Source organism: Aotus nancymaae, unplaced genomic scaffold (genome assembly GCF_030222135.1).
Source record: "Aotus nancymaae isolate 86718 unplaced genomic scaffold, 86718_ANA_hifiasm-v0.15.2.pri h1tg000053l, whole genome shotgun sequence".
In the NCBI taxonomy this organism is placed as follows: Eukaryota; Metazoa; Chordata; class Mammalia; order Primates; family Aotidae; genus Aotus; species Aotus nancymaae.
Window position 1 is genome coordinate 16381977 of NW_026988467.1, and position 8211 is coordinate 16390187.

The window sequence follows — 8211 nt, forward strand, 5'->3', positions numbered from 1 at the left end:
GGTCTTTCTCTCATCTCCTTCCTCATTTCTTTCTTTCTTCTTCTTTTTTTTTTTTTTTGAGATGGAGTCTCACTGTGTTGTCAGGCTGGAGTGGAGTGGCGAGATCTCAGCTCACTGCAACCTCTGCCTCCTGAGTCCAAGCGATTCTCCTGCTACAGCCTCCTGAGTAGCTGGGACTACAGGCATGCCCCACCACACCCAGCTAATTTTTGAATTTTTAGTAGAGACGGGGTTTCACCATGTTGGCCAGGATGGTCTCAATCTCTTGACCTTATGATCCGCCTGCCTTAGCCTCCAAAAGTGCTGGGATTATAGGCATGAACCACCATGCTTGGCTCCTGCTCATCAACTCTTTTTTTCTTTCTTTTTTTTTGAGACGGGGTCCTACTAACTTGCCCAGGCTGGTCTTGAACTCCAGTGATCAAGCAATCCTCCCACCTTGGCCTCCCAAAGTGCTGGGATTATAAGTGTGAGTCACTGTGCCCTGCCTCATCAACTCTTGATTGAACTGTTGGAAAAACTTTTTACCTAGACTTCCTGCCTTATTGCCCTCCATCTGCACTTACTGTTCAGTTCCTACCAGAGAGATGTTTCTGATAAAACCAACCTGACCTACTGAAGGCCCTCTGCTACTCAAGTCTTTGCTCATTCTCCATTGTCTGCAAAATAAAATCCAAGACTCAAGAGCCTTAGGCAAGCTTGCAATTTATCTTCCACTATGATCGTTCACACATCCTGTACACTAAGACAAGTGCAGCTGAGCAAGTATGGAATGTTGGGTTAGAAGGAAAGAGGTTGGGGATAAACTGAACAAATGGACCAGTTTTGCAGGAAATCAGTGGAAAAGAAATAATTTAGTATTTCTAATATTTGCTGTGTCTTCCTAAAGGGAATAGGCAAGTGATTTACGGAACCACTACTCATGATATGTTATAGACCCTTTAAAAAATTGGGTTATATGTGTACTAATAGAATCCATGGTATATTAATATGTTACTTTATTATTAAGACATCTAAAAATCAAACTTGGAAAATATTCCATGGGAGTATAAAATGCCCAACATATTAATATAATGTTAAAGTGAAAAAAAGTAGAATAAATTTACTATTATACTATGACTTATTATTTTTTTTTTTTTGAGACAGAATCTCCCTCTGCCACCCAGGCTGGAGTGCAGTGGTGCAACCTTGGCTCACTGCAACCTCCAGCTTCCAGGTTCAAGCAATTCTAGTGACTCAGCCTCCCGAGTAGCTGGGGCTACAGGCATGCACCGCTGCACCCAGCTAATTTTTTGGGGGTACTTTTTAGTAGAGAAGGAGTTTCACCATGTTGGCCAGATGATCCACATACCTCAGGTGATCCACGCGCCTCAGCCTCCCAAAGTGCTGGGATTACAGGCATGAATCATCATGCCCGGCTGATTTTTGTTTTTTAATTTAGGTTTTTTGTTTTTTTTTTTTTTTTTTCAGAAAGATCTTGCTCTGTTACCCAGGCTGAAATACAGTGGCTTGATCATAGCTCACTGCAGCCTCAACCTCCTGGACTCAAGCAATCTGACCACCTCAGCCTCTTGAGGTGCTGGGATTATAAACATGACCCACCATGCCCAGCTATATGATAATATAATTTCCACAAGGAGAACATAGATTAGAATGTATTACAAAAACATATTGATGTATGGTGGGATTACAGAAGAGTTTTTATTCATTCTTAAATTTTTAAATATTTTTCTTCTTTTTTCTTTTCTTCTCTTTTTTTTAAATTGAGATGGGGGTCTCACTATGTTGCCCAAGTTGGTCTCAAACTCTCAGGCTCAAGCGATCTTCCCACCTCGGCTTCCCAAGATGCTGGGATTGCAGGCATAAGCCACTGCATCCAGCCAATTTTTTGTCTTTTTCAAATGTCCTACAATAATCCTACTTTTATGTTTAGAAAAGAGGAATAATGGTTATAAGGTTTATAATATGGAGAAGTGCAATTTGTTATAATATTAAATTTAAAAGGCAGAAGACAAAATTATGTAAAGTGATCTCAACTGTGTTAAACTTTTTTTTAAAATGGGAAGGAAACATACTCAAATGTTAACAGAGAGAAAAAGAGAGGGTGGGAGAGAAATTTATTATAAGAAATTGGCTCATACAATTATGGCGGCTGGCAAGTCCCAAATCTGCAATGTGGGCTGGCAGGCTATAGACCTAGGAGAACTGGTGGTATCATTTCAGTACATAGGCAGTCTTCTGGAAAATTCCTCTTTGCTCATAGAGGCCAGACTTTCTGTTCCATTCAGGCCTTCATCTGATTGGATGAGGTCCACTTACATTATGGAAAGCAGCCTGCTTACTCAAAGATTTAAATGTTGATCTTATCCAAATACATCCTCCAAGTTGACACATAAAATTAACCATTACAGACAGCACCACCAGTAAAGTATCCCTGCCAAAAAAATAAATCTAGCTGAATCTCATTAATCTTCTCGATTTAATTATCAGATGATGTGAACAACAGGGGATAGAGGAGCATGTTAAAAGACACCATGAGGATGAGATTAGTCAACAATTTCCATGAGGCAGTTGAAGCCCAATGGTGTTGAGCAACTTGCTGAAGCTCACGCGGCTCGTAAAGTCACATAGAGACCCTCCTGGAAAATGTGCAATGTGTTGACTGTATTTTAGTTGGGGAACAAATTCACTGTAGCCCAATTCTCAGTTCTGTTCTGCCATTTATTCTCTCATCGCATTGAGGAGGTTAGATTGGAGGTTTGACAGTCAGTTAAACGTAGGGTACACTCTTAGCTCTACCACTTACTAGCTGTGGGACCAGTACAAGTTACTTAAAAATGAAAAAAATTAACTAACATTAATTAATTGATTGAGCATTTTCATTTATGGCAGGCACTGTGCTGAGCCTTTTACATATATTAGTTCATTTCATCCTCATAATCACCACATACAATATAGTCTACCGTTTATTCCCATATTATATAAAGTGAGGCACAGAAGGGTAAAGTTGGCCAAGATCACGCAGTCAGCACTTGGGAGAATCGGAACTCACTTGACACGGCCAACTTTCCCCATCAGACACAGCAAGCACAGGGCCCACGAGGCTTTATTTTATTTTAATAACATTGTTTTATTTTAATTTGTTTTAAACTCGGAAGAAAAACATAAATATAATAATGATGAGCATATAATGGTGAATTCAGCCAGGCACAGTGGCTCACACCTGTAATCCCAGCACTTTGGAAGACCAAGGCAGAAGGATCACTTGAGTCCCGAAGGTTGAGACCAGCCTGGGCAACATAGTGAGATCTCATCTCTATTGTTAAATTGTTACATTTTTAAAAATAATAAAATAAAAAATATATTTAAAAAATAGTGATGTTAGTCTGGATTAGATTTAACTTCATTCCAACATAGTCATAAAGAAGGTTAAATTTTTTTATGGAGGGAAGGAGCCCACAAAGGCAAGATTGCCTAGGGCCTATGAAATCAGGCCCCCTCGCTGCAGGACTCTGGGCTTAAACTGTTACATCTTACCAACTGTCTGAACCCCAATTAACCCACCTGAAACCCGATATCTATGTGCATGCAGACAAGTCATCCTTTTTGTATTTTCTCTTTTTTTTTTTTTTTTTTGAGACAGAGCCCAGGCTGGAGTGCAGCGACGTAATCTTGACTCACTGCAACCTCTGCCTTCCAGGTTCAAGCTGTCCTCCTCTCTCAGCCTGCTGAGTAGCTGGGATTCCAGGCATGCGCCGCCACATCTGGCTAATATTTGTATTTTTGGTAGAGATGGGGTTTCACCATGTTGGCCTGGCTGGTCTCAAACTTCTGACCTCAAGTGATCCACCCGCCTCAGCCTCCCAAAATGCTGGGATTACAGGCTTGAGCCACTACACCTGGCCCAAGTCGTCCCTTTTGTGCCTCAATTTCCTCTTCTTAAGATGGGAATAATGAACAGTATTGATTTGTGTGTGGCCATGAGGACACTAAGTAAATGTGCACACCTTAGCACCGTGCCTGACGCTCAGCAAAGGCTCCATAACATTTAGCTACATCTGACTTCATTCCTTGTGGCAGCAACAGAGTCTGGAGCTTTTTGCAGAGAGCCAGCTGTCTGACAGCCTCGGTGCAGCAACACCTCATCAGACACACCAGGAATTCCACAGCATCTTCACAGCAGCCTCTGGAGAGATTCTGATCTAGTCTTCAACCAACCAAGAGAAATCCACACTTGTGAAAGCTTCCAGGCACCAGCAATCATTTCTCCCATTCCCACACTCCTCCCCAGCCTCCTGGGCCCTTTTCCATCTTAGCTCTGTTTCTGCAGGAAGCAGGACAGAAAGGACTCCGTTTTAAGCAAGTGAGAAGAAAGAGCACAGACTTGGTACTCTGGGGAACTGGCTTTGCAGCTCGACTCTGCCAAAAACGACCTTGGACAAATCACTCATCCTCTCTGAGCCTCAGAGTCCTCGGCTAGGTGACAGGAATCCATTATTAAAATAGTAATAATAGCTGTCACTTACTAGCGTGTAGTGGTATAAGCATGCAGACTTTAAGGTCAGAGTCCTTTGCTTCTGCCTATGGCCTGGATGTCTGTGATCTGCCCCCCTCCCAAATTCATACATTGAAATCCTAACCCCCAAAGTGATATATTAGGAGGTGGGGCCTTTTGGAGGTGACAGGTCAGAAGGGTGAAGCCCTCATGAATGAGATTAGTGCCTTTATAAAAGAGGCTCTACAGAGACCCCCTCACCCCTTTAACTACATGAGGATACCGTGAGGAGACGCCATCTGTGAACCAGAAAGTGGGCCTTTATCCGATACTAAATTTGCTGGTATCATGATATTCTAACCACCAGAACTGTGAGAGATAAGTGGTTCTTGATTGTAAGCCATGCAGTTCATGGTGTTTTTGTTATAGCAGCTCTAACAGACTAAGACAGATTCATATCATAAGATCTACCGCTTGAAAGTACATGACGTTCCCTTTCTAAGGCTTCTCGTTTGTAAATGGGGAATAATAACAGCCCCCACCTCAAAGGGTTATTGGAATAATTAAATGAGATAATTAAATGCAAAGGTCTTTGCAGTACTGGACACACAGTAAGTGCTAAAGGCCAGCAATTGTTATTGTTATTATTATTATTACTATTGAGATCTCACTTTGTCACCCAGGCTGGAATGTGCAGTGATGCAATCTTGGCTCACTGCAGCCTCCGCCTCCCAGGGTCACGATCCTCCCACCTCAGTCTCCCTAGTAACTGGGACTACAGGCACACACCACCACATCTGGGCAATTTTTAAATTTTTTATAGAGACAGGGTTTCACCATGTTGCCCAGGCTGGTCTTGAACTCCTGGGCTCAAGCAATCCTCCCACCTGGGCCTCCCAATGTGCTGGGATTACAGACATGAACCACTGTGCCCAGCCAGCAATTGTTATTTTAATTAGAATGGTGTCTTTTCTTGAGCACTATAGCACACAGTAACAGTCAATTAATAGCTGTTAAATGAGTAGGTGAATGAATGGATGGATGAATTAGTGAGTGAATCTTGCCATCACTGTCAATCTAGAACTTCATACTGAATTCCCATTGTCCTAATGGCAGCAGGAGTTTTGGCAGCCTCAAGACTTTCAGATTTCTTGTTTCTTCTTGATTTGATGAGGTGGTTTAAGATATGTCTACAATTTTGACACTTCCTTCAAAAGGTAGACCCTATTTCCCTTCCCCTTGACCAAACTGAATTTAGCAACTCACTTGTAACAAACAGAATAAAGTGAAAGAGACAGTGTACAACTTCCAAGACCAAGGTCACAAAAGACCTTGAGGCTTCTGTCTTGATCTCGCTCTTGGATTGCCTGCTTCTGCAGAGGGCTGCTGCCACGTCATGAGCACACTCAAGCAGCTCCAGGGAGGGGTCGTGTCATGAGGAACTGAGACCTCCTGCCATTAGCTGTGTGAGTGAGCCATCATGGAGGTGGGTCCTCTAGCCCCAGTCGAGCCTTCAGATGATAGCAGCCCCAGCTGACGATTTGACTGCAAACTCTTATGCAACCATCAGTAAGAACCACTCAGCAGAGCCACTCCCAATTTCCTGACTCACAGAAACTGTGAGATAAATAAATATTGTTTTAAGCTTCTGTGCTTAGGGATAATTTGTTGCACAGCAATAGATAAGTTATATATTTTGTATGACTATTTTTTTCTTTTTGAGACAGAGTCTCACTCTGCTACTCAGGCTGGAGTGCAGTGACACTATCACAGCTCACTGCAGCCTCGACCTTCCGAGTTCAAGCAATGCCTTTGCCTCAGCCACTGAGTAGCTGGGACCACAGGTGCGCACCACCACACTTGGCTAATTTTTTATATTTTTTGTAGACTCAGGGTCTTCTTATGTTGCCCAGGTTAGTCTTGAACTCCTGAACTCAAGCAATCGGCCTACCTTGGCCTCCCAAAGTGCTGGGATTACAGGCATGAGCCACCATGCCTGGCTCATATATGACTATTTGTTTTTTCAGGTTAGACAAGCAATGTGCTGATGTTGTAACAAGATTCAGAGAGTGGCACATCTCACACATGCACAGGAACACCCAGTTATCATGCTCATGAACGACAAAAGGATCTTATATGGCTATTCTTGATAAAAGTTTGAACGAATTCTTTTCTATCCATCCTTGCTCACGGAGACTTTGGACTGTTCGCTCTCCATATTACGTTAGTGCTATTCAGAAAGCCTGGGTCCCGCACATTATTTGTGATGTTACTGTTACTAAACCATACCTGCTAACTAATGAAGGACCCCCTCCCCATTAAGATCTCAGGTGGGCTACATCCTGACCTGTGTTGAACACCAGACCTCAGCGGGATTGGCATCACTAGATCCCTGGCTGCGGAGGAAGATTCAGGCTCCTTAACAAGCAGGCTTCTTTCCAGTCAGTAGCTCATATTTGGAAGCCTCATGTTGTGTATTTCCGCGTGGTCTATCTCAGAGAGAATATTTCCTTACTCGCAGCTCTCACACTGTTTTAACAACAGCTAATCCTTTCACCTTATTTGGATGCAACATCAGAATCCCTTCTGTGGCTGGCCAAGTCTCAGCACTAACTGAAGAGAAGACTCATAGGCCTTTGCATCTTAAGACAAACTCTGCCTGAGGTGGAAAAGAGAGCCTGGGAAGAGGGTTGAAGTTGATATTGACAGCCTCGTCAGCTCAGGGCCGATAAAGACAAGCTGGCCAGGTGCGGTGGCTCATGCCTGTAATCCCAGCACTTTGGGAGGCCAACACAGGCAGATTGCTAAGAGCTCAGGAGTTTGAGATCAGCCTGGGCAACATGGCAAGACCCTGTCTCTACAAATATATATATATATATAAATTAGCTGGGCATGGTGGCACACGCCTATAGGCCTAGCTACTCGGGAGGCTGAAGAGGTTCGCTTGAGCCTGGGAGGTCGAGGCTGCAGTGAGCTGAGATTGCACCACTGCTCTCCAGCCAGGGCAAATAGAGTGAGAACCCATCTCAAAAAAATAAAAAACAAAAAAACCCCAGACCAGTAGCAGAGGTATACTGACATGCCAGGTGAACTGGGGGCAGAGGACAGGGGAGGCCAAGGGAAGGTTCCTGGACTCTTGGAGGTGGTGTTTCCTGAGCTAATTATGAGGTGAGAGAAGTAACCATAAAAGTAGTCTAGAACTTTTCTAGGCAGAGAGAGAAGCCTAAGCCAGGCCTCACCAGCAAGGCGGGAAGTGGAAGGAGGAACACCAAGTGCTGGGTAAGGCTGCGGGTCAAGTGGGAGCGAAGTGGGAGGGGCGGGAAGCGTAGCTGGAGGAGAAGGCGGCGTTGGGTAGAGGAGAGTCTTGCATCTCATGATATGAAGCTAGAGTTTCATGTTGGACATCATGGGCAGTCACTGAAAGGTGTCCAGCAGAAAAGGGACTCCATCAGTTTTGGGTTTTAGGATGTTCATTCACTCAACCCTGGGGAGGGCGGATTTGAAGACTGGAAGCAGAGAGGCCAGTGAAGAGGGAGGCTGCCATCACTTGTCCATCCGGTGCGATAAGGGTCTGGAAGTGACCTTGGAGATGGAGATAGATCCAGGGAATAACAAGGCTTATCAACCAGGAGTCAGGTACAAGGAAGGGTAATGCCTGGTGGAGGCCTTTGAAAGCTAGGGCCAGTGTTCCTCTGAGTTCTTGGTCATAGCTTCTG

At 43.9% G+C, this 8211-nt stretch overlaps 1 non-coding gene across 1 annotated transcript; it reads right to left on the reverse strand.

Annotated features, from left to right (window-relative positions):
• Positions 1-6521: 6521 nt before the first annotated feature.
• On the reverse strand, positions 6522-6626 carry LOC135269573 (small nucleolar RNA U13). The gene has a single exon (XR_010337828.1). It is a non-coding gene; the product is annotated as a small nucleolar RNA U13 (small nucleolar RNA).
• Between the last annotated feature and the right edge of the window lie 1585 nt (positions 6627-8211).